The sequence below is a fragment of the Ovis aries genome, chromosome 2 (genome assembly GCF_016772045.2).
Source record: "Ovis aries strain OAR_USU_Benz2616 breed Rambouillet chromosome 2, ARS-UI_Ramb_v3.0, whole genome shotgun sequence".
NCBI lineage: Eukaryota > Metazoa > Chordata > Mammalia > Artiodactyla > Bovidae > Ovis > Ovis aries.
The window spans coordinates 5,832,583-5,860,572 of NC_056055.1; positions in this window are offsets into that span (position 1 = coordinate 5,832,583).

The window sequence follows — 27,990 nt, forward strand, 5'->3', positions numbered from 1 at the left end:
TGAGTACAGATGCAGGGGCGTGGTGGAGGGTAAGTAGCAGGAGGAAACAGTGAAGGAGTAAGAAAAGCCTTGGAACTAGAAAGGCCCTAACAGATCTGAGCATTTAAAAAAGATCAATATGTCCAGGACTACACGTGATACCGGGAGAAGGCCGTGGCACCCCACTCCAGTACTCCTGCCTGGAAAATTCCATGGATGGAGGAGCCTGGTAGGCTGCAGTCCATGGGGTCGTTAAGACTCGGACACGACTGAGCAACTTCACTTTCACTTTTTACTTTAATGCATTGGAGAAGGAAATGGCAACCCACTCCAGTGTTCTTGCCTGGAGAATCCCAGGGGCAGGGGGATCTGGTGGGCTGCCGTCTCTGGGGTCGCACAGAGTCGGACACGACTGAAGTGACTTAGCAGCACATGTCCATACCAGAAACTATTTGAAGCACCTTAAAAGAATTATTGTAAGTGACCTATTAACCCTGCTATAGGCCTATAATTAAGGTCATAATAGAGGTCATAATCTCCCTATCAAGAAGGAGAAAACTGAATTCCAATTAAAGGTCATTATTTATGTAAGGTTTATCTTTTGGCTGAAACCAAATGTAATATCTATTGTCATGTAAGGTTTAAATGAAAGAAAGAGCCAGGATTGAAACTTGAATACTTGATTCCAAAGCCATTGTTCTTTCCTTTGACCAAGAGCTCAGCAAGAAAATAAAACTTTGAGGATTCTGTAATATTGACATCAAGGTTTCCAACCATCAGTCTTGAGGGCCAGGGTGGGCAGGTAATCCTGTGACCTTGCTGCATCTGTGTTGAGGCTGGCATGATGGAGACAAGAGTAGCCAATGTTTTCCTCCCAGGGATCACTTGAAGCTGAATCCTTCTGGGAGAAAGAAATAGTCTTTGGCAAGCATGACTCTCAGATGGTCCAGATGCTTAGGAAATTCTCAAGAAGCTGTGAGAACAGAACAGGCAGGCCGCACAGTGAGAAACATGTCTTTAGACAGGATCCTGAACGTTTAGACCTGATCAGCAACTGCTGTCTTGCTGAGAATGTGCATCCCACCATGAGCGATTACAGCTTTTTGTAAGCACGTGTGGCCATCCTGATAAAATTCAGCTCCAAGGAATTAAAGAAGAAGCCCTCATTTGGTTATTTATCAAGGCCTTCCCTATCTCAGGCCAGCAGCTTTATTGTTCCATGGCTGCTTCAAAGGACCCTTTCTGGAAAGACTCACACATTCTCTCCCTGAGCCTTATCAGCTTCCCTCAGACCCGCTCATTTGCCTAATGGCATCTCCACAAAGGCAGCAGAAGCTCCAAATCTGACCTGAACAACTTCTCACTTTTGGCCAGCTGCAGGAACTCTCCTGGCCTCTGTGCTGGATGCTCAGAACTCACCCATGTCCCGTTTCTCCAAATCTTGACCTGGCTGCAGTCAGCTGCAGATCTGAGAACTTCTTGGGACCAGACATTCAAGACCCACTGGGTTCTCCGAGGTGTCATGGTCTTCCACATTCACTGGGCTGGCAGTGCACCTAACAGTGCCATGGACTGCCTGCTGCTTCTCTCCTATATGGGACATTGACAAGGGATTAGGGAATAGATAGAGGAAATATTGTGATGAATAACAGTTTTCTGATCATACACATCTAAGGGATCTCATGATAATTAGATGTTTGATCTTATATATTGCTTAAATTTTCAAAGCCTCATTGTCATTTTTAAAAACAGGAAAACTAAAACCTACTTTAGGGGAAGGATGCAAGTATTAGATGATATTCACAGGAAAAATGCAAAGCATTTATTTAGTCAAAAGATAATTATTTTTTAGTTACTCTAAAACATGATTTTTCTCTGAATGAAAGACACAGAGATACCATAGAACACAATAACTACGGTTTATTCATCTTCTCCATAGTATCAAAGCTTGACAAGGTTGATGTTTGAGAAATGTTGTTTAAATTGAACTAAACGTCACCCTGCTTATTAACTTATATGCAGAGTACATCATGAGAAACGCTGGGCTGAAAGAAACACAAGCTAGAATCAAAACTGCCGGGAGAAATATCAATAACCTCAGATATGCAGATGGCACCACCCTGATGGCAGAAAGTGAAGGGGAACTAAAGAGCCTCTAGATGACAGTGAAAGAGGAGAGTGAACAAGTTGGCTTAAAGCTCAACATTCAGAAAACGAAGATCATGGCATCTAGTCCCATCACTTCATGGGAAATAGATGGGGAAACAGTGGAAACAGTGTCAGACTTTATTTTGGGGGGCTCCAAAATCACTGCAGATGGTGACTGCAGCCATGAAATTAAAAGATGCTTACTCCTTGGAAGGAAAGTTATGACCAACCTAGATAGCATATTCAAAACCAGAGACATTACTTTGCCAAAAAAGGTCCATCTAGTCAAGGCTATGGTTTTTTCAGTAGTCATGTATGGATGTGAGAGTTGGACTCTCAAGAAAGCTGAGCACCAAAGAATTGATGGTTTTGAACTGTGGTGATGGAGAAGACTCTTGAGAGTCCCTTGGACTGCAGGACATCCGACCAGTCCTGGGTGTTCTTTGGAAGGACTGATGCTAAAGCTGAAACTCCAGTACTTTGGCCACCTCATGCGAAGAGTTGACTCATTGGAAAAGACTCTGATGCTGGGAGGGATTGGAGGCAGGAGGAAAAGGGGATGACCAAGGATGAGATGGCTAGATGGCATCACTGACTCGATGGACGTGAGTCTGAGTGAACTCCAGGAGTTGGTGATGGACAGGGAGGCCTGGCGTGCTGCCATTCATGGGGTCGCAAAGAGTTGGACATGACTGAGTGACTGAACTGAACTGGACTGAAACATCGACGGAAGACCTTGGAACTATAGAGAGAGCAGTTAGTTTGGAAGCAAGACATGAGTGTTTACTTCATGTGACAATAAGAGACTTCTTGGGGATCTAGCACTTTGCAACAACATTTGACACTGAGCCAATTACTTCACTTCTTTAGGTGCCACTTAGCCCTGCAAAATGGGTGTAATGATGCTCTCAGATATCTGGAAATAATAATCATGGAACAAAAGTAATTAGAACCCTTCTGCAAAACAGTATTTTCAACTCTTTAATGAAGGTCAAATATAAGATACAAATTAAGATATTGAGTTTCTCCTCTCTTCGGCCTTCCACTTATATTCTGTCTGACTCCAAAATGAAACTCTGTGAAGCAGGGCTTAGTACCTTTATCAAAGAGCTAAAGAGACTGAAAATGAGAAAAGTTGTGTCTTGCCAACTGTCACGCAATGGTACTCCAAGCTTCCAGTTGCTTGGGTCAACATGAGAAGCATCTCTGATGATTCTTTCTCATCCTCTCATATTAATTTTTCTAAAAGTTATAGTTAGTTCTACCTTCAAACTACATCCAGAATCTGATCATATTTCATCTACTGAGGTCCCGTCATGTCTTTCCTAGGTTTCCATGTGGCCTCCCTAGCCACATCTATAATCTCCAGAATCAGTCTTTTGAAACCTCAGTCAACACAAGTCCTCCAGTAAAAACATTCTGATAGTTTCCATCACAGTCAGAGCAAAAGCTGAAGTCTAAACAATGGTCTCAAATGCCTTGTGTGTCTGGATTTTTTCTGCTTCTAACGCCTTGAGACAAGCTTCCTCCTCCGTCTCACCCATTCTACTCAACCCTACCACCCCTGCGTCTTTTCCTTTCCTTGCTTAGGAATGACATATGCCGCTGCTTAGGGGCCTTAGCACTTGCTTCTCCCTTGGTCTGGAATGCCTTTCCTCACACCCACATGGCTCACATTTGTACTTCAGTCAGGTCTTCCCTAGTGGCTCAGACAGTAAAGAATCTGCCTGCAATCCAGGAGACCCAGGTTCAAACCCTGGGTCAGGAAGATCCCCTGCAGGAGGAAATGGCTTCCCACTCCAGTATTCTTGCCTGGAGAGCACCTTCCACACAAGGTCTTCTCAAGTGTCAGTTTATCAGCGTGCCCTTCTCTGATTATTCCACATAAAAAAGCAGCTCTCCCTCTTCTGCGTCCACTAAACCCTTAAAGCACTTCGATTTTCATCTTAACACCTATTGCCTGCGATGTTATTGAGAATGATTTAGTAGCTCAGTCGTGTCCGACTCTTGCGACTCCCTGGACTGTAGCCTACCAGGCTCCTCTGCCCCCGGAATTCTCCAGGCAAGAATACTGCAATGAGTTGCCATTTCCTTCTCCAGGGGATCTTTCCAACCCAGGCATCAAACCCGGATCTCCTGCACTGCAGGCAGATTCTTTACCGACTGAGCTACAAGGGAAGCTATATTATTAGATACAATTGAATGTTGCTTCCTTTTTGTCAACATAGACCACAACTCTAAGTGGCTTAGAATAAATCTCTCTTTCCCCCAACTTCATGGAATTACATTATACATGGAATTAAATGTATTCATTTTAATGAATACCCTGATGAGTTTTGACAGATATACTATAATCAGGTATATAATCAGATATACTATAATCAGTATCAGATATACTATAATCAGATATACTATAATCAGGTAGAACCTGAAAGTTCTCTGTGCCCTAGTCCCTATTCCAGGCAACAAGCTGATCTAATTTTTAGAACCATAGATTAGTCCCTTCTCTTCTGGAATTCATATAAATGGAATCATCCTCTCTTGCATCTGGTTCTTTTTGTCAGACTCATAATGCTTTTGAGATGCATTAATATTCTTCCAAATATCAGTATTTTCTTTTTATTTCTAAGTAGTTGGTCCACTGTAATGAATATACCTCCATTTGTTTACCTTTTGACCTAATGATGAACATTTAAGTTGCTGCCAGTTTTGGACAATTATCATAAATGAAACTTCTGTGATCATTTGTATGCAAGTATTTTGTGACTAGTTTTCCTTTTCTTAGGTAAATGCTTAGGAGGTCATACTTGCTGGTCATAGGCTAAGTGTATGTTGATTTGACTCTAAATCTTTATTTTTCACTGATGTATCTCTACCATCTAGAATAAGTGTCTGGCATGTCGTAAGCACTCAATAAATTTTTACTAATTGAAAACTTCAACGATAATAGAAGGGATATAAGTCCAGATCTCTCTGAGCATCAAGTTAGAGCTCTGTCCACTGATTCAAACTGACCAAGCCAGGTAAGATTATTGGTGCATAGGATTCATTTCAGACTTGTGTGGGTCAGTGCCTGTGTGAGCAACCTCATGCGGTCCCTGGTGCAGCTATTCACGATGGAGCGTGAGTGGGACAGCCCGGATGCCTGGCAGTGTTTCTCCGGCCTTTATATTCCCGGCTGTGCCTGACTGTATCCTTCCCACCGGGGAGCTGCTGTTATAATCCCAGAGTTCTCTCTTTCTCCACGCTGGTAATCCCATTACCCTCCTGCCCGGAGAGGCAAGTTCCTCTGACAACGCTGCCAGCCCAGAGACTCGTGCAGATGATTGGATTCATCACCTGGTGACTACAATTAAAATTTCTCTCCTTTGATTTACTTTGGTTGAAAGAAAGAAATCACTTAAGTTCTTGGAGATGCAGATAAGAGATGATACATGTCCCATTCATTTCCTCGAGAGTGACACTTCCTGCCACTCACACAGATGGGAAAGAAACTTCAATCACACCCACGCCTGACTACCACTATCAAAGGAAAGATGAGGCGGTAAAGGGAGAAAAAGAGAAGAGAAGAGAAGAAACAGTCCAGAGGAAGGAGATAATGAGAAACATGCATGATATTTCTGGGAAAAGGATTTAAACCAAAGAAAGATATACTTCTGCTTGATTCACAGAGGTGTCTTTTCCGGTGAGAATGCGGCCCTTCTTTTCAATCAGTTGAATAGAGTCAGATCACCTCAAAGACAGTGTATAGTCATCCCTCGAGACAGAGGTTGTGGGTCCCCCATAGACACAAAACTGGAGAATCCTCAGTCCTTTATATATGACATAGTATTTGCATATAAGCTATGCACATTCTCCTGTATACTTTAAATCATCTCTGATTTAACACCTAATACAATGCAAATGTTATGTAAGTAGTTGCTGGGACATGGCAAAATCAAATTTTGCTTTTGATGACTTTCTCTAATTATTTTTTAGAATACTTTTGATCTGTGGTTAATTGAAACTTTGTAGATACAGAAAGTCAGCTGTAAAACATTTCTTATCCTGCGGGGTCTGTGGTAGGAGGTGGAAGATTCATGAACTTCCTGACATGGGGGGAAGGGCAGTAAAGGCATCTGTCTTTCTTCAGGGACTCAAAGAGGGTCCCATCAGTGTGCTCATCTGCTCAGTTGTGTCTGACTCTTTGTGACCCCGTGGACAGTAGCCTGCCAGGCTCCTTGCATGGGATTTCCCAGGCAAGAATACTGGAGCTGGTTGCTGTTTCCTCCTCTAGGGGATCCTCACAACCCAGGGATCAAACCCACATCTCCTGCATCTCCTGCATTGGCAAGCAGATTCTTTACCACTGCCCCATCTGGGAAGCCCCCAAAGGGGTCTCATGATAACAGAAAAAAGTTAAAAAATAAGCTGATCTAGTCAATCTCAATATTTACAGTTCAGGATACTTAAATCCAACAAAAAAAGAAACATACTCAAATTCATATCACTGATCATATTTATGTCAGAATCAAAAGGAGCACCCAAGTCTGACTCATATTCTCCTGCTCCTCTTCTGCTCACTTGCTAGTAGGAGGTGGAGCAATTTTCTCTGTATTCCAATCAGACCACCTGTAACAGGTCGTGGAGGTGAGTAAAGAAGGTGTAACTGACGCCGTTTGACAGGTGAGGCAAAGGAGCTCAGAGAACTAGTCAGCTGACTTCTTCAGGAGGTGCTTAGGAGACCTAAACTGGTGTGGTTTCAAGGATCATAATTCTAATCCCTTCTTATGACAACAGATCCTTTTACCCCCATCTCCAAACCTATCCCAGATCACTAGGTGCCTCCCCTGGTTGTTAGGTGCCCAATATGCTACTGGAGATCAGTGGAGAAATAACTCCAGAAAGAAGGAAGAGACAAGGCAAAAACAACACCCAGTTGTGGATGTGACTGGTGGTAGAAGCAAAGTCCGATGCTGTAAACAGCAATATTGCATAGGAACCTGGAATGCTAGGTCCATGAATCAAGGCAAATTGGAAGTGGTCAGACAGGAGGATGGCAAGAGTAAACTTCGACATTCTAGGAATCAGTGAACTAAAATGGACTGGAATGGGTGAATTTAACTCAGATGACCATTATATCTACTACTGTGGGCAGTAATCCTTTAGAAGAAATGGAGTAGCTATCATGGTCAACAAAAGAGTCCAAAATGCAGTACTTGGATGCAGTCTCAAAAATTACAGAATGATCTCTGTTTCCAAGGGAAACCATTCAATATCACAGTAATCTAAGTCTGTGCCCCAAATAGTAATGCTGAAGAAGCTGAAGTTGAACAGATCTGTGAAGACCTACAAGATCTTCTAGAACTAACACCCCAAATAGATGTCCTTTTCATAGTAGGGAACTGGAATGCAAAAGTAGGAAGTCAAGAAACACCTGGAGTAACAGGCAAATTTGGCCCTGGAGTACAGAAGGAAGCAGGGCAAAGGTTAAAAGAGTTTTGCCAAGAGAACACACTGGTCATAGCAAACACCCTCTTCCAACAACACAAGAGAAGACTCTACATATGGACATTACCAGATGGTCAATACCAAAGTCAGATTGATTATATTCTTTGCAGCCAAAGATGGAAGATCTGTATGCAGTCAGCAAAAGACAAGACCAGGATCTGATAGAGTGCCTGAAGAACTGTGGATGGAGGTTCATGACATTGTACAGAGACAGGGATCGAGACCATCCCCAAGAAAATGGCTGCCTGAGGAGACCTTACAAAAAGCTGTGAAAAGAAGAGAAGCAAAAGCAAAGGAGAAAAGGAAAGATATACCCATTGGAATGTAGAGAACCAAAGAATAGCAAGGAGAGATAAGAAAGCCTTCCTCAGTGATGAGTGGAGGAACCAGAGATCCAGCTGACAGCATCTGCTGGATCATGGAAAACCAAGAGAGTCCAGAAAACCAGCTATTTCTGCTTCACTGACTATGCCAAAGCCTTTGACTGTGTGGATCACAACAAACTGTGGAAAATTCTTAGAGACGGGAATACCAGACCACCTGATCTGCCTCTTGAGAAATCTGTATGCAGGTCAGGAAGCAACAGTTAGAACTGGACATGGAACAACAGACTGGTTCCAAATAGGGAAAGGAGTATGTCAAGGCTGTATATTGTCTCCCTGCCTATTTAACTTATATGTAGAGGACATCATGAGAAACGCTGGGCTGGAAGAAGCACAAGCTGGAATCAAGATTGCCAGGAGAAATATCAATAACCTCAGATATGCAGATGACACCACCCTGATGGCAGAAAGTGAAGAGGAACTAAAGAGCCTCTTGATGAAAGTGAAAGAGGAGAATGAAAAAGTTGACTTAAAGCTCAGCATTCAGAAAACTAAGATCATGGCATCCAGTCCCATCACTTCATGGCAAATAGATGGGGAAACAGTGTCAGACTTTATTTTTTGGGGCTCCAAAGTCATTGCCGATGGTGACTGCAGCCATGAAATTAAAAGATGCTTACTCCTTGGAAGGAAAGTTATGATCAACCTAGAGAGTATATTAAAAAGCAGAGATATTACTTTGCCAACAAAGGTCCATCTAGTCAAGGCTATAGTTTTTCCAGTGGTCATATATGGATGTGAAAGTTGGACTATAAAGAAAGCTGAGTACTGAAGAATTCATGCATTTGAACTGTGGTGATGGAGAAGATTCTTGAGAGTCCCTTGGACTGCAAGGAGATCCAACCAATTGATCCTAATGGAAATCAGTCCTGAATGTTCATTGGAAGGACTGATGCTGAAGCTGAAACTCCAACACTTTGGCCACCTGATGCAAAGAGCTGACTCATTTGAAAAGACCCTGATGCTGGGAGAGATTGAAGGCAGGAGGAGAAGGGGACGACAGAGGATGAAACGGTTGGATGGCATCACCGACTCAATGGACATGAGTTTGAGTTAACTCCTGGAGTTGGTGATGTCCAGGGAGGCCTGATGTGCTGCAGTCCATGGGGTCTCAAAGAGACAGACTGAGCGACTGATCTGAACTGAACCATATCTACACATGAGTGGGCATGTCACTCAGGTTGAGCCAATCAGATTATGCCCCTCCCTTGGTGAGTGTTATTTGATGAAGGGGTGGGCACACATCCAAGCTAAGCCAATCAGAAACCTCCTCTGGATTTTTTTTTTTAATAAAATTAGAGGTGGGTTCTTCTGTTGTTCTCTGGTATGAAATATAAGAAGAGACTGCAGATGACATGGGAACTACATAGTGAAGGCTAAGAGAGTAAGACCTACTCAAACTAGGATGAGGAGCAAAGGACAAAGCCAAACAACAATTCTGACATCAATCCCTTGTTGTTGTTGTTGTTTTCCCAAGGCTCACATTTCCATCCCTCCCTTATCTGTGAGCTGTCCGAGTATGTTCTTAATGATTCTCTTTTGCAGGAAGGTGCAACAGGAGAGAATGTTTAGATCCAGCTGGTACCAGCTCGAGATGCCATTTGTAACTGAATGGGTCTAAGTGTGGCACAGGTGACCTTTTCCCTTAAGTCTCTTTGAAAATATCTTTGATATTATTTTACGCAACTACTTATACTCTTTCAGTGCCAAAACAGAGCAGGAAGATTTCAGGAGGGGCCAGGGTTGGGCATTTCACCCTCCCACTGACTGTGGAATTCCAGAGGAAGAGCCATCCCCTGTTGTTTATAATTTCAAAGTTACGAGGAGGTTTGCTCATCCCTTTTCTCTCTCATTCTCTCTGTCCTCTCTTTCCTGTGGTACTCTTTCCTTCCCTCTGACGTCTTCTAATTTCCGTGGAGTTCTGATGCCCCCTGCTGCTGACTGCGAGCTTTCCTGCCGGCTGCAGCAATCACACACTTCCCTGGTTGCTGGTCTCTCTCATTCTCGGTTTTCCCTGCCTCTGTGTCCTCTGTGCTAGCTCTCTCTTCTCACATTCTGTTTTTCTCCTGCGTTATCTAAGTGACTGTCTCTACTTCCTCACCATCTTGCTGTGCCTCTTGTGTCTTATTCCCACGTTCTTTGTTTCAGCATCTTTCTTTCCACCTACTTTCTCAGTTTCACTTTCTGATCACATTCTCTCCGCCTCAGTGTTTATACTGCAGCTCACATTTCTAAATTCCTGGGTTCCTGTATCTTGGTCTGTTTCACTGGCTCAGTTTCTGTTGCATACCTTCACCCACTCATTGGTGGAGCATTTTCTTTTCCAAGGAAACACACCAAATGTTCTTCCGACTGAAGAAAATCTGACCAGGAGGTGGTCAGCTTTACTGAACAGCTGGGGTGGCTATTTCTTTGAATAGAAAGTTCCTCCAAGAAAGAAATATCTTTCATTAGATTTCAGAAAGTTAGATTTCTTCGGCGATCTTTACCACCTGCTTGCTTTGTGAGGCTGAGCAAGTTATTTAACTTTTCTGAGTTATAGGTTTTAAAAATGTATGCCTCACAGCGGTGGAGGTGGAGAGGGAGTAGGTGTCAGAAGGGCTGTGGACCATCTTCTAGATCAGAGAGGAGAGTTATGGTTTTGAAGCTCCCTGTAAGAAAGTAGTACCTGTCACAGCTGTATTCTGGAGCACTCTGTATGAAATGCCTGCTTAGGAGGTCCTGTTGATGGGTAGATTCCTTTTGTTAACAAATAGGACTAATAATATTCCAAGAACCCCACTGGCTAGAGTCTGTTTATCTGCCAAAGTGAGCTAATATTAGCATTTGAGACAAACACCCAAATAACCTAACCAAAGTGTATAACCATCTGTCTGGGATCACAGAAGGGAACCATCAGTGGTCTAATAAAACTTTGAATGACTGAGGTTTACTTGTGAGTCATCCCTGACTCCTTCTGCTCAGCTTTTTATAGTCATCTTTTCTTGGCTTGTCCTCCCAATCTAGCCCATTCTCTGCACCGCCTACACCTCTATTCTGGACTAAGACCATTGTTTACAACAACATATACATGTCTGTAGATTCTAAGTTGGTGGGTTTCTCCGATGGCAATAACCGTGTCATGATCAACTTTTGATTTCCCATGATGATTAACAGCTTGTCATTTTAAAGGAAGTAGACACTCCGGTTTTGTTTTTGTTTTCTGAAGGTCAAAAGAGTAGGAGGAAACAGATCAAGCATGAAAGGGAGAGGAAGAGGAAAATATAAAAGATAGGAAGAAAGGAAGGGAAGAAAGGGAGAGAAATGTTTAAAAGTGGGTTTTTGTCATATTATAGGACTCCACTAAGACGTTGGAGAAGGCAATGGCACCCCACTCCAGTACTCTTGCCTGGAAAATCCCATGGATGGAGGAGCCTGGTGGGCTGCAGTCCATAGGGTCATAAAGAGTCAGACACAACTGAACGACTCCCCCTTCCCTTTCCCTAAGACATAGAGTGCACTTGATTATTGGTTTCCTTATTGTGTCTAAGCACTGATTACCTTTCCATATTACAAAACTATGGAAAGGTAAAGGACAAAGAGCCAACTGAATATAAAATTGGAAGTGAAATTTTAAAATTTCTCACAATAGAAAGTAATCCGGTAGGAAAGCAGGACTTGGTTTACAGAACAGCGTTTGTAGGTGCACCTTTATCCCGCAAAGCAAAGATGCCTTCGTGGCCCACATACATTCTTTTCTTTCTGCCAGCATCAGGGAAACGACTCAGCATGCAGGCGCCCCTGGTAGTGCTGTTCCCGCTATTATCATCACTTTCCCCACAGCACAGCCACCCCAGGACAGATACTGGCAATCGATACCAAACACCTCACACTTAAATCCATCAATGAAAAGGCTGTTACAATAACAGCAGCAATTTTATGTGGCTACTCATTTCTTTTGGGCCTCCCAGATCCAAAGGTAGGAAATAATAACTGGTCATTTTTCATCAAGACAGACAACACAGGGAGACAGTTGAAGCAGAGGTGCTTCCTGTGAGCTGTGCCGCCCATGCAAGCACTGCCCGGAGAAAAGATAAAAACCCACCTCCTGCTGGATTTCTAATGCTTGTGTTGATGAGGAGCAGCAGTAGGCATCCTCACCCACACAGCAATCAAAGCAGCCCAGTCCTGCGTCCCTGGGCAGACTCATCGCCACAGTTTAACATGAGCCTCCAGACGAGGCTGTGTGGCTGGTAAAAGGAGAACCGTCATCCTCATTTCACAGATGGGCAGAGCCTCGCAGGGGAGGGGAATCCAGGCGAGAGCACAGAGCTTCTTTCTCTTCACCCAATGTTTTGTCCCCCTTGGCCCCCTCACGTTGAACAGCAAGGAGAGGACCTAGCAGTACAGGTCCAGACATTGGTGGAGCCACACCAAAGCGTGGTTTTGAGGAATATGTAAAGACCTGGGGAAATGGGTATGCCATAAAATGAGGTAAAAGACCTATGTGTGAATTACAATCCTGATCTTGTAAAAAGTTTATATAGATACACCACACTTTATATATTAACCAAAGTTATCTCCGGATGGTGATACAATGAGTGACTTCAGCTTCTTCCTTGAGTTTTATGCATTACTTATAGCATGCATATTCATGCATACTAAGTCACCTCAGTTGTACCCAACTCTTTGTGACACCACAGATGGTCACCCACCAGGCTTTTCTGTCCGTAGATTCTCCCAGGCAAGAATACTGGAGTGAGTTGTCATGCCCTCCTCCAGGGGATCTTCCTGACCCAGGGATCAAACCAGCATCTCTTGTGTCTCCTCCATTGGCAGGTGGATTCTTTACCATCTGAGCCACCAGGGAAGCCCAGTATGCATATAGTCCTTATAGTTTTGAAAGTTAATTTGCATATATAATTTGAATTTATCATGTATCTTACACACACACACACACATCAAAAGCAGATAATCTCAAGAAAAACAATCTTTTTTTTTTTTTTACCATCTTCTCTTGTTTTATCCTTCAGCAGCAATAAAACCAGCAGTAGAATGCAATGACTGTGCTGGAGCACATTCCCGGTCATCTCCATAATCCAAAAGTCAAAGGCTTTCTCTCTCTGAGCTTCACAGTCTTCACCTATCCAAAAAGCCATATTTCAATTTCTGGCCTAATTTATATGGTTTTTGAAAAGCAAATGAAGATTCTGTGGCTGGAGCCCAAGTGTGCAGGCAGACAGAAACAGGGGTGTGATGTAAGAAGGGGATCCCTGCTCTCAAAACCAAAAATGTCTTCGGAATTTCTGTCTCCGCCAAGCTGTAATATGCAGCAGCCCCCATGATTAGCTTCTCATAATCAAATGGGTGCAAATCTAGGGCAGCAGATGCAGCTCTAGTGGAGGGGGTGGGAGCCTCTAATTGCAGGATTTACATGAGATGAGATTTCCCCGGAGGCAGAGAAACCTACTGCCGTGGAGACAGCCGGAGCTATCTTCCATGACAGAGAAGGGTAGGGAGGCTTTGAGAAGAGGCTCTGTTAGGATCGGCCCTCCATGTTCTTAGAGGAAGGAAAGGAAGTTAAAAGTGAGGCTGAGTGGTGAGCAACTGAACTAAATTTAAGGAAACTTTATTGAACAGCTAGTTTCTGCAGGGCACTATGAAACCAGGAGACAAAGCACGCCGTGAGGAAGAAATGAGAATTGAGGACTAATATTTGTCTGGTGCTTTTTGTGGGTCAGGGCCTCTGTTAAACTCTTTATTTAAATTGTCATATTGACTCATTACAATCAAGGAGGTAGAGATGAAGCTCAGTAACTGGCTCGATGCCTCAAGCGCTCCTTAAGCAGGAGCCTCCTAGAACCTTTAGGGTCTGGACAGATGCCAGGCTCTCCCACACTGGGCTTCCTTTTCAGGGGCTGTTCCTTTTACCCAGGAAGGAAGCCCTTCTTACCTTCCCCACCTGAACTAATACACCTTCAAGAATTAGTTCAACCACGACCTTTTCCAAGAAGCCTTCTTCCCCCTACCTACTCTTAGGCCATTTGAGAGTCCCAGCTCTTCCAATGCAGTTTCCACAGAATCATGTACTTGCTTGGGCTTTCCTTGGTGGCTCAGTGATGAAGAATCATCTGCATTGCAGGAGACACGGGTGCAAGCCCTTGGTTGGAAAGATCCCCTGGAGAAGGAAATGACAACCTACTCCAGTATTCTTGCCTGGGAAATCCCATGGACAGAGGAGCTTGATGGGCTATAACCCATGGGACTGCAAAGAGTCAGACAAGATTTAGTGACTAAACACACACACACACACACACACACACACACACACACACACACACACGTGTACTGACTTGTCTGTATCCCTCACTACACTGCATGCATTTTTTAAAATTCTGTTAGAATTGTGGTGCCTAACAGAAAACTAGAGAAAAAGCAGGTGCTCAATAAATGTTTGTTTTCTAAGACTTCATGGAAAGAAAGGAAAAAGATAAACAGATGGATAAATGGATGGGTAAATAAACGAGGATGTGAATTAAGCCATCAGTGAGAGACAGCATGAATGTTTCTGATACAGCTATGACTGGTGCAGAATGTAGATGGTGAAAGGAGGTAACAGTGACTGGAAAGCAGCAGAGATGGCAAAGACAGATGGGCCACAAATACCAACATCAAAACAATGCCACATCCAGGAAGACCATGCCTATGTTTAGCTTGCCGTTTCCCAAAAGTAGCATCAGACTTCTTGCAATTGACTTGTGCATTTTGGAAACATCCCACCATCCTGCCAGTTTCCTATCTGGTGCATCCTTTTTTTTTTTTTTTAACATAGTCTTTTATTTTATTTTAAAATACAAATTTATTTATTTTAATTGGAGGTTAATTACTTTACAATATTGTATTGGTTTTCCCATACATCAACATGAATCCACCACAGGTATACACGTCTTTCCCCATCCTGAACCTCCCTCACTCCTCCCTCCCCGTACCATCCCTCTGATGCATCCTTTGAGGTTCATGTAAAAGCTTCAGGCCCCGAAATCTGGACGAGGGGCGGATATCTGCCCCCAGCTGTTGGGAGCCAGCGTGAGGAACTCCGCCCATGGCAAAGGTCATGAGGAAGGAAGCTTGGCATACGCAAAGGCGTGATCAAGCCTCAGGAAACCCCCTGTTCCCGAGCATCTACCCCCAAAACCAGAGTACTTTACAGGGAGCTCTCCCCCATAACCATTTCTGTCAGAGAAGGAGTTAACTTGCAGCTCCAGTTAATAAAAATTCCTGGGCGTGACAAGAGTGTTTCAACTTACGAACTCTGGAGGTTCTCTGGCCTGCCTGATCAGGCTCGTCCGGCCACATGTGATTGTTTACAGCCTCCCAACTGTGAGAGGCACGGGATGTTTTAAAACTTTCTAAAAACAGACTCTTTTGAGAAGTTAGAAGATCATTAGTATAGTATTAGTAGGATGATTAGGAATTATATTGGTGAAGGGTTTTTTCATTTATCCTACCAATAATTACTGCTGATTCCCTGCCCTGGGTGTGACAAGGATGTCTCAGGTCAAACCTCTCTGCTGACAGACTAGCTTGTGTGACAGCCTCTCAGCCATAAACAGCACAGAGAGTTTGCATTGATGAGTCAATGATTGCCATCAGGCCTCCATATCCTTAGGCACCTGGGAATAGCAATACTAGACTTTTTGAGTTAATGAATCTTCTCTTTTGTTATAGATCACTGTACTTTGTTATAAATCACTATAAATCACTGTGTCCTTGCTATGCAAAAATGTAACTTTATCACTATCTTAAAACAAAATAGATCTTAAGGGGAACATTGGTGAAGGGTTTACATTTGTTGAGCCAATATTTGCTTCTAAATCTCCATATTCCTGCCCTTATAATGAACATAACTAGCATATAGGAGAAATAAGTATTAACCTTTAGGATTAATCATGTTAAACCTTAGGTTAAGTAAATTCCTTTCTTGATTGTAACTCACTACACCCTCACCCTATAGGAATGCAACTTTATTTGGAGGGTGGCGCCTGATTTAAGAAAAAATCACCCCTGGAAAAATAAGTTTTCTGGTTAACTGACCAGTATCAGAAAGGGCCATAAAATGTCAGCAGACCTCATGGCTAAAAGATGATGAAACTCATAAGACCTTTATATAATTTTATATGAAGGACCTGATTGTGACAAGGGTCAGGTCTGCTGACCCCCGCGTGACTCTGTATTCATCCCTATGTATAACAAAAAGATATATAAACAAACCTGGAAAATAAAGAAATCAGATCAGTTTCTGGAAAGACTGATTCCCCCATGTTGCTTCTTTCTTGCTCCCGTTTTTCTGGCTGAATTCCCATCTGGAGCATGGATGCTATTCCACGTAATCCAAGTTATTCAGCCTCTTTTTCTCCACTAACCTTCCTACTACACTATCCATTTCTAATCTCTGTATATCTATGATTAAATATGTATTTTTCCAAAGACGCCAACGCCGTCCCCACCTTCGAATCACCCTGGATCCACTGGGGCTGGACCCCGGCACCCAGCCTTCTGACTCGGACGGTGCATGAGAGTCATTTCCCAGCTGATTTTGACAGTCATGTTTAAGATCTTCTATAATGGAAATTCTTGCTGGAGACAAAGCTATACCAGATAGTTTTTATACCTCATAAATCCGGCATTTCATGATTTTGTAGTAAGGCAATCACCAATTATCAAAACCCTATTCTATTTTTTAAAAAGTCTTGTCATTCTATGAAAAGGAATTCCTGACACATGCTCCAACACAGGTGAACTTGACAACATGATCTATACGATTCCATTTATAGGAAAAGCCCAGAATGTGCAAATTCATAGAGAGAGAAAGCAGATGAGTAGTCACCCAGGGCTAAGAGAGAGGATGGGGAAGGGAGAAATAGGGAGTGACTTCTCATGGGTAAGTGGTTTCTTTTTGGAGTGATGAGAATGTTCTGCAATTAGTAGTGATGCCTGTACAACTTTGTGAATATGCTAGAAATCACTGGATTGCCCACTTCAAAAGCATAAAGATTATGTACGTGAATTATAGCTCGATAAAGTTGTTAAAAAAAAGTTTGCCATTGACAAAGGGTTAAAGTTAATTTATTTTAACTGGAAGACAATTACTTTACAATATTGTGGTGGTTTTTGCCATACATCAGCATGAATCAGCCATGGGTGTACATGTGTCCCACCATCATGAACCACCCTCCCACTTCCTTCCCTACATCCCTCTGGATTGTCCCAGAGCACCAGCTTTGGGTGCCCTGCTTCATGCATCAAATTTGTGCTGGTCACCTATTTCACATATGGTAATATACATGCTTCAACGCTATTCTCTCATATCGTCCCACTCTCGCCTTCTCCCACAGAGTCCAAAAGCCTGTTCTTTACATCTGTGTCTCTTTTGCTGTCTTGCATATAGGGTCACTGTTACCATCTTTCAAATTTCATATATATGCATTCAGTTCAGTTCAGTTCAGTTGCTCAGTCGTGTCCGACTCTTTCCGACCCCATGAATCACAGCATCCAGGCCTCCCTGTCCATCACCAACTCCCGGACTTCACCCAAACTCATGTGCATCAAATCAGTGATGCCATCCAGCCATCTCATCCTCTGTCAACCCCTTCTCTACCTGCCCCCAATCCCTCCCAGCATCAGGGTCTTTTCCAATGAGTCAACTCTTCGCATCAGGTGGCCAAGGTATTGGAGTTTCAGCTTTAGCGTTAGTCCTTCCAGTGAACATCCAGGACTGGTCTCCTTTAGGATGGATTGGTTGGATCTCCTTGCAGTCCAAAGGACTCTCAAGAGTCTTCTCCAACACCACAGTTCAAAAGCATCAATTCTTCGGTGCTCAGCTTTCGTCACAGTCCAGCTCTCACATCCATACATGACCACTGGAAAACCATAGCCTTGACTAGATGGACCTTTGTTGGCAAAGTAATGTCTCTGCTTTTAATATGCTGCCTAGTTTGGTCATAAGTTTCCTTCCAAGGAGTAAGAGTCTTTTAATTTCATGGCTGCAATCACCATCTGCAGTGATTTTGGAGCCCAAAAAGATAAAATCTGACACTGTTTCCACTGTTTCCCCATCTATTTCCCATGAAGTGATGGGATCGGATGCCATGATCTTAGTTTTCTGACTGTTGAGCTTTAAGCTAACTTGTTCACTCTCCTCTTTCACTTTCATCAAGAGGCTTTTTAGTTCCTCTTCACTTTCTGCCATGAGGGTGGTGTCATCTGCATATCTGAAGTTACTGATATTTCTCCCAGCAATCTTGATTCCAGCTTGTGCTTCTTTCAGCCTGTGCTTATCTAACCCAGTGTTTCTCATGATGTACTCTGCAAATAAGTTAAATAAGCAGGGTGACAATATACAGCCTTGACGTACTCCTTTTCCTATTTGGAACCAGTCTGTTGTTCCATGTCCAGTTCTAAATGTTGCCTCCTGACCTGCATATAGGTTTCTCAAGAGGCAGGTCACGTGATCTGGTATTCCCATCTCTTTCAGAATTTTCCACAGTTTGTTGTGATCCACACAGTCAAAGGCTTTGGCATATTCAAGAAAGCAGAAATAGATGCATTTCTGGAACTCTCTTGCTTTTTCCATGAGCTAGTGGATGTTGGCAATTTGATCTCTGGTTCTTCTGACTTTTCTAAAACCAGCTTGAACATCTGGAAGTTCATGGTTCACGTATTGCTGAATCCTGGCTTGGAGAATTTTGAGCATTATTTTACTAGCATGTGAGATGAGTGCAATTGTGTGGTAGTTTGAGCATTCTTTTGCCTTGCCTTTCTTTGGGATTGGAATGAAAACTGACCTTTTCCAGTCCTGTGGCCACTGCTGAGTTTTCCAAATGTGCTGGCATATTGAGTGGAGCACTTTCACAGTATCATCTTTCAGCATTTGAAACAACTCAACTGGAATTCCATCACCTCCACTAGCTTTGTTCATAGTGATGCTTTCTAAGGCCCACTTGACTTCACATTCCAAGATGTCTGGCTCTAGATTACTGATCACACCACCATGATTGTCTTGGTTGTGAAGATCTTTTTGTACAGTTCTCCTGTGTATTCTTGCCACCTCTTCTTAATATCTTCTGCTTCTGTTAGGTCCATACCATTTCTGTCCTTTATCGAGCCCATCTTTGCATGACATGTTCCCTTGGTATCTCTAATTTTCTTGAAGAGATCTCTATTCTTTCCCATTCTGTTGTTTTCCTCTATTTCTTTGCATTGATTGCTCAGGAAGGCTTTCTTATCTCTCCTTGCTATTCTTTGGAACTCTGCATTCAAATGAGAATATCTTTCCTTTTCTCCTTTGCTTTTTGCTTCTCTTCTTTTCACAGCTATTTGTAAGGCCTTCCCAGGCAGCCATTTTGCTTTTTTGCATTTCTTTTCCAAGGGGATGGGCTTGATCCCTGTCTCCTGTACAATGTCACGAACCTCAGTCCATAGTTCATCAGGCACTCTATCAGATCTAGTCCCTTATATCTATTTTTCACTTCCACTGTGTAATCATAAGGGATTTGATTTAGGTCATACCTGAAGGGTCTAGTGGTTTTCCCTACTTTCTTCAATTTAAGTCCGAATTTGGCAACAAGGAGTTCATGATCTGAGCCACAGTCAGCTCCTGGTCTTGTTTTTGCTGACTGTATAGAGCTTCTCCATCTTTGGCTGCAAAGAATATAATCAATCTGATTTCGCTGTTGACCATCTTGTGATGTCCATGTGTAGAGTCTTCTCTTGTGTTGTCGGAAGAGGGTGTTTGCTATGACCTGTGTGTTCTCTTGGCAAAACTCTATTAGTCTTTGCCCTGCTTCATTCCATATTCCAAGGCCAAATTTGCCTATTACTCCAGGTGTTTCTTGACTTCCTACTTTTGCATTCCAGTCCCCTATAATGAAAAGGACATCTTTTTTGGGTGTTAGTTCTAAAAGGTCTTGTAGGTCTTCATAGAACCGTTCAGCTTCTTCAGCTTTACTGGTTGGGGCATAGGCTTGGATCACCATGATATTGAATGGTTTGCCTTGGAAACGAACAGAGATCATTCTGTCATTTTTGAGATTGCATCCAAGTACTGCATTTTGGACTCTTTTGTTGACCATGATGGCTACTCCATTTCTTCTAAAGGATTCCTGCCCACAGTAGTAGATATAAAGATCATCTGAGTTAAATTCACCCATTCCAGTTCATTTTAGTTCACTGATTCCTAGAATGTTGACGTTCACTCTTGCCGTCTCCTGTTTGACCACTTCCGATTTGCCTTGATTCATGGACCTGACATTCCAGGTTCCTATGCAATATTTCTCTTTACAGCATCAGACCTTGCTTCTATCACCAGTTACATCCACAACTGGGTATTGTTTTTGCTTTGGCTCCATCCCTTCCTTCTTTCTGGAGTTATTTCTCCACTGATCTCCAGTAGCATATTGGGCACCTACAGACCTGGGGAGTTCCTCTTTCAGTATCCTATCAGTGTGCCTTTTCATACTGTTCATGGGGTTCTCAAGGCAAGAATACTGAAGTGGTTTGTCATTCCCTTCTCCAGTGGACCACATTCTCTCAGACTTCTCCACTATGACCCACCCATCTTGGGTGGCCCCACAGGGCATGGCTTAGTTTCATTGAGTTAGACAAGGCTGTGGTCTGTGTGATCAGATTGGCTAGTTTTCTGTGATTATGGTTTCAGTGTGTCTGCCCTTTGATGCCCTCTCGCAATACCTACTGTCTTACTTGGGTTTCTCTTACCTTGGACATTGGGTATCTCTTCACGGCTGCTCCAGCAAAGCACAGCCGCTGTTCCTTACCTTGAACGAGGTCACCCCTCTTGACCTTGAACATAGAGTAGCTCCTCTCAGACCTCCTGCACCTGTGTAGCTGCTGCTCCTTGGACATGGAGTTGTTCCTCACATATATATATGCATTGATATACTATATTGGTGTTTTTCTTTTTGACTTACTTCATTCTATATAATCAGGTCCAGTTTCATCCACCTCATTAGAACTGACTCAAATGCATTAATTTTTATAGCTGAGTAATATTCCATTGTGTATATCTACCACAACTTCCTTATCTATTTGTCTGCCAATGGACATCTAGGTTGCTTCCATATCCTGGCTATTGTAAACAGTGCTGCAATGAACACTGGTGTACATGTGTCTCTTTCAGTTCTGGTTTCCTTGGTATGTGTGCCCAGCAGTGGGATTCCTGGGTCATAAGGCAGTTCTATTTCCAGTTTTTTAAGGAATCTCCACACTGTTCTCCATAGTGGCTGTACTAGTGTGCATTCCCACCAAGAGTGTAAGAGGGCTCCCTTTTCTCCACACCCTCTGCAGCATTTATTGCTTGTAGACTTTCTGTAGGCAGCCATTCTGGCCGGCGAGAGATGGCCCCTCACTGTGGTTTTGATTTGCGTGTCTTCAATAATGAGTGATGTTGAGCATCCTTTCCTGTGCTTGTTCACCATCAGTCTTCACGACACCATTAGCGCAGTAGGTGAGACCCTTCCTTAGAGAGGTGAGAAAACTGGAACTGAGTGAGACTGCTTAGTTTCCCTCAGCCTCGCCCTTCACGAAGTTTGTGTTTCCTCTCCTTTCTCTCTTTCCTCTTCACTTTCCTCTGAAACTATTAGTACTGACACAAAGCTGATCCTCTTCACTTTCTGGATACATGGAAGGGCCAACCCTTCTTAGCTCTTTATACTTAAGATGAGCCATGTGACTACTTCTGAGCAATGAGCCTGAGCAGAAGTACATATGGCATCGGGCGAGAGAAAGCATTTTCATTGCGGGTGCAATATTCTCCATCACCCCATCCCTCTGCCAAATATCCGTGCTCCCTATGCAGCCCACACTTGATGAACACAGGACAGAGTGATTTCAGGACCAACTCTATTATGCACTCTTGTTCGCTGAACAGCCTGCCCATCCAGAAGGGGCAACCCTATTCAGAAATAAGGAGTCCACCATCTTGTTTAAATAAACCATTATAGTGATTATTAAAACACACACACATGTTCTTTCTCTGTTGAAGCTTCATGTTGATAAAATAGTCATAAGACAAAAGCTGCCTGGATAGCTTAGCTTTTGCCCTAAAGAGAGGCATGGATTTTATATAACTGAGAATTAAACTTTATCAATGTTAATCCTAAAACCTTTGGAGGTTGTCTGTTCACCCCTTTTCACCTAATAAATGTAGAAGCTCCTATGAAGAATAGCAAACCTAACTTCTGCCCTCTAAGCCCCCCACCCAACCCTGCTAGATCAGAATTTCTGTGCCCATACTTTCCAGAGCTTTTTCCTGTTCTCTACACATAGTGCTCCCCTGGTGAGCTTCTACAGACCATTAATCATGACCCTGTAATCATCTCTGAAAGAGCACTTAAGTTCAGTCCCTGATCAATATTCCTCCCCATTCCTCCCCCCAACTGCCCTCCTCCTACTCCCTTCTCCTGCATCACTGAAATAAACAAGTTAGGCTATCCCCAGACAACCCACACTCCAGGTGGCTTTGCTTGCCAGATCCCCACCTGCACCACTGCAGACCCACTCACCTAGGAATTGCTGAAAGATCACAGTCTAGAAAGATCTTTTGCAAATTAGAACACCTTTGGAGCTGGAAGATGTCACCCAGGGGTAGAATTAAGAATATGGGGAATGAAATCTACATGCTTGCCTGCCCTTTACAGCAGAGCTGCAAGGAAACATTCAGTTTCCCACAATCACACCTCTAGGGGCAAGGCATTCACTAAGCTCGCAAGACATCTTCTTCAACCTTTGGGCATTTCTGATTCTTCAGATAGTTCTTCATTGCCTTGTGCTTGTGTATGCCATCCAGGGCCCTGAATGTACCACTACAGAGTCAAGCAGATAGATCTGTTCTTCTTTCTCACAACAGTTCTTTAAGAATTTGAGAAAAGATGCAGGCTCTTCTCCATCTGGCCACAGTAGCCCCCCTCCTTTGAATTTAAGCCTTCTCATTTATACATCGCGCTTCCCAGGTGGCATTACTAGTAAAGAACCTTCCTGCCAGTGCAGAAGGTGTAAGAGACATGGGTTCAATCTCTGGGTAGGGAAAATCTTCTGGAGGAGGGCATGGCAACCCGTTCCAGTATTCCTGCATGGAGAATCCCATGGACAGAGGAGCCTGACAGGCCATAGTCCATAGGGTCTCAAAGAGTCTGACATGACTGAAATGACTCAGCACGCACATTTACACATAAGAAAAATAACCCTGAGAGAAAGAAAGTACTTAAGCAAGATCACACGACTCCCAATCCAGTGATCTTTGTATTTATGTATCTGTTTATTTAATAAACATTTTTAAAGCACATTTTAAATAAAACAGGACTTTCAATTTGAGTATGAGTCAAGCCCCGTCATAGAGGAGCAAAAATTTTAGTAAGATATGTGGACAGTTGAAACTGCTGTAGTTAGAATGAGGTGGCAGAAATTATATTTATTAAACGTCTTCTAAATGTCAGGCATTGTCAGGTACCTCTCATATATTATTTCATCTAATTTTTCAACTACACTCCAAGGCTGGCAATATTGCCCAATCTTGCTGATTTAAAAACTTTAACACTGTTCTAGTTATCTATTGCTGCAGAACAGACCATCCAATAATGGTGGCATAAAGCCATTTTATCCTGCTCATGGATTCTGTGGGCCAGGAATTAGGACAGGGTACAGAAGAGATAGCTTGTCTCCAGAAAAGCTGGAATGAGTTGAGGTTGGTTCAGCTGGGACTATCAAACACCTACATGCGGCCTTGGGCTTCTGATGGCAGCTGTGTTTTACTGACCTAACGCTGGAATCATGCAACGTCACTTCTATTGGTGTCTAAACGGCAAGAGTGGATTAATTTAGAAATTAGACTTCAGTTTGTAACGGGCAAATGGCAAAATCACCCGCGGAAGAAGGCATAGGAATGGAAGACAGCACTATGCCATATGAAAAAGTGAAAATGTTAGTTGCTCAGTCTTTGTGACCTCATGGACTGTAGCTCGCCAGGTTCCTCTGTCCAAGGAATTCTCCAGGCAAGAACACTGGAGTAGGTAGCCATTCCCTTCTCCAGGGGATCTTCCCAACCCAGGGACTGAACCCAGGTCTCCCACACTGCAGGCAGATTGTTTACCAGCTGAGCCATATATGTATGGTTTAGGCTATACAACTTGCAGTTGGTAGAAGCAGGGTGTGATCCGGGCCAATCCAATTCTGACAGGTTTTGCTATGAGACTTCAGAAAATTGGTAGATTGCTGTGTTGTTAAAGATGTCTCCATGGAGCAGATGTCATTTGGAATGGACTTCAAAGGAAAGGAGAGATTTGAGTGTAGAGACAATATGCATTCTGGATTTGGAGTAAAGCATGACTAAAGACAGAGGCAGCTATCATGTACTTCCTTGACTGTCTCTGGGCTATTTCTATCCCCAAAGAGGAGACATGGATAATTATCCTCCCCCATCAGTGACCAGGAACACTAGGCGCTGCAAAGTTCTTGCAAGTAAGAGCTGGCTTTGTTTGTCAGGTGGCAAGCTCCCCACATGGCTGCTGTCCATTACACGGGCAACTGAGCATTACAGAGTCCAGCTACAGACAGAGGATAGGTCTAAGTGGAAGAAAAGAAAGAAAATAGCTGGATTTTGGAGGCTCAGGGCAAGCTGAAATCCTACATGATGAGGGAGATTTTGATGACAACTACAGCCCCTTGCCCAGTGGCAGTAACTTCCTGAGCCTCTAAGTAACCAAAATTAGCTCAAAAGCATTTGGCATGAGAACCTTAGAAAATTTTATGAGCTAATGATGTTCTCATACTCAGGAAGTAAGACAAGATTTCTTTTCAAACCTAAATTATAGAGGAAGAGACTTTCAAGAAGATTCTATGAACATCAAAATTATAATAATTTCCAGTGTCTGCTTCTAGCAACCCCTAACCTACTCCAGACATTCCTGTAGCTAGCAAACCAGCGTCTGAGTCCATTAGACCAAACACGTATCTCATCATTCCTTTACTGACTGTTAACCTCGTGAGAATGGGAGTTTTATATGGAGGTCTCTTGGTTCTGTATCCTTAGCATCCAGGAAAATGCCTGAATATAGTCACGCAATGTTTGAGTCAATCAGTCCCCAGGGAGGGGAAAGGGGCCTGACCAGTTTGTGGCTACAACCTTCCTTTTTGGTCTTGAGGGGATACATGTGACCCTGTAACACTGTCAGTAGTCAAGACTGGTTTTCTTGTCACCCACACACCCATTCTCAATTTTGGCATCAGGCAGATTTAGGATGCAACCCCAGATCTTCTATTTAGTGTCTGTCTGGGTTCTTGGCCCATCCCTGAACTTTTTGGAGCTTTAACTTTCTCACACACATTTTCATCACCAGGTCAGTGTGAAGATCAACTCATGAAGGTGTTTTGCAGGTGACGATAAGGCTGGTGGCTCAGCCATCTACTCCAGCCAACCCCAGGTTACTTCCTGCCAAGTTTGGATGATGAAAGGAGAAGGAGAAAGAAGAGAAGAAGCAAAAGGGGAGAAAAAGGGAACAAAGAGGAAGACCAGGAAAAAGGTGAAGCGAAAGAGGCCAGGGCGTAGGAAACAGAAACACACACACAAGAAAGAAATGAGAGAAGAAGACAGAAAGGGGAGAGGAGTAGGAAGATGAGAGGTGCGGAGGGAGCAGGGAAAGGAAAAAGGAAGAAAAGACAGGAGAGAGGGAAGATGAGTGGAAGAAGCAGAGGGAGATAAGCAGGCTGGCAGGCCGAAAGAAAAGAAAAAGGGGCAGAGAGAAAACCGGAGGGAAAGGGAGGTTGGAAAAGATTGAGGAGAGAGGAAAAAAAATGGGCCAAAGAGAGGCGGAAGAAGGACTGGAGAAGCCTCCTGGGGTTCCCACACTGACTGCAGGGCTCAGGGGTCACTCGCTGGAACCAGAACCCAGGCTGCACCCCGCCGTGCAGGAGCACTGCCCCTCTCTCTGACCATGCCTGTCGCCGTCAACCCTGCTGCTGAGGAGCTCTAGCCAGCCCGGAGGCAGAGCCAGGACCCCCAGAGAGGCTGGGGCTCACCTCCCAGAACTAATCCTTCATTTCATGCTCCCCAGCCCCTCTGATTGGCTCTGACAATTAGCACAGCCTTGGCTTCCTGTTGAGGGCATGATGTGGGCTCCAGCAGACACCATTAGCCCTGACTTGATGGGGATTTATGCAGACTGTTACCATGACTCAGACTTTAGTAATGAGGTCTCTCGTCCAGGGCCTCAGTGCTCTGCTGCTGGCATCCCGCCCCCTGCCTTCCCACAGTGACATCCTTTTCCATCTTTCCTCTGAGATTTTCCTAGCTTCCCTCCCAGGTTTCCAGCCAGAGTTTTTCAGCCAGGTTTCAGGGGTGGGGAAAGAGAGTGGTTTCTGGAACTCCTGCTTGGCAAAGAATCAGAACCTCAAAGGGCTACCCAGCTAGCCCAACACGCAGTGAGAAAACACACAGTGTAAAGAGTTGGTTTATTTTTTTTCTAGAGAGACGGGAGACTTTTTCGTTTTGTAAATTATTGATTTATTTTGGTTTGTGCCGGGTCTTGGTCACTGTGTGCAGGCTTCCTCTGGCTGTGGTGTGGGGGCTTCTCACTGCAGTGGTGTCTCTTGTTTTTGGAGCGCAGGCTCTACGCCTCAGGCCTCAGCAGTTGCGGCACTCAGCTGCAGAGTGCAGGCTCAGTACTCAGTGTGTGGACTTAGTTGCTCCGTGGCGTGTAGATCTTCCCAGACCAGGAACAGGACCCGTGTCCCCTGCATTAGCAGGCAGATCCACTGTGCCACCAGAAAGTCCAAAAGTAAAGAACCCACTACTGAAAGCCCAGGTCGTGGAAAACACTTCTGCCCCTTTACTCTGCTTGATGCAGTCTGGAATGGCCTTGCCCATGAGACAGACAAATCTATCTTAGTGCGCAGACAGGGAAACTAAGGACGGGGAGAAGACCTGCCTGAGATCTCACAAGGAGTAGTACTTAGACCTTGAACTTGTAACTTCTGACTTTCTTCACTGTGCTTTCAGCTTATTAATTCAGTCTATTCAAGCAAATACCCGAATCAAGGATCAAGGACCAGCTTTGCTCTGAAGCCTTCCAAGACAATTAGGGCTGGCTTGGTATTACCTCCCTTTGTATCTCCTGAACCCTGAATACACAGCCCAACATGATGAGCTTCAGTGCTGCAGTTACAACGTTGTGTCTCAGGGAGCTAGAATCTTCAGGGTGGAGTCCTGGTCTTATTCACTTGTGTAGCCCTGTCACTGACCCCAGGCCTGGCACAAAGTAGATGCTATGTAAATGCTCCATGAAGGAATGAATGAACAAGCTCGTCTTCGGTCACCAGCAGTGCTTCAGAAAGCGCTGTAGGTTCAGGAGATCAGCCCCTGTCCCAATTGTGCCCTGGATGGAGTTCCTCACCCTTCTGTGGGAAGCCATCACCCTTTCTCTTGTCCCCTTGCTTCTTAATTTTGCCAAACTCCCTGGCAATGTGCACCACCTTCCTCTTGAGAGACCGATTAGTGCTGATTTAGACGTTTATGGAGATTTATTTGAACTTGAAAGGAGAAACAGTAAGCCTTTGACCCCCCAAAAGCTGACATGACCATCTTCAGTGAATCACTGGGGGCTTTCCTAGGCAAACTGAATTAAATAACAGCTTTTAAAGAAACAAAGCTGTGTTACTAAATCCCAGAGGGGAAAAAAAGGAGGGAAAGGAAGAAACTAGAAGGAAGTTTAAAACACCTGGCAATCTGATTTGTATGCTCTCAGAGCTACCTGATGCCTCTTTATTCCAAGATGGGGAGATGACTCCAGGGGAGATGACCCCCTCCCCAGACAAAGACTCTCGGTGGGCTGTGAATGGGCAAGATACAAACAGGCAGCTATATCCACCAGGTAGGCTATAAATCCAACCTTTATTACCTTTTATTATGTTGTTTCAACAGACTCTTAAAGACAGCACCACAGTC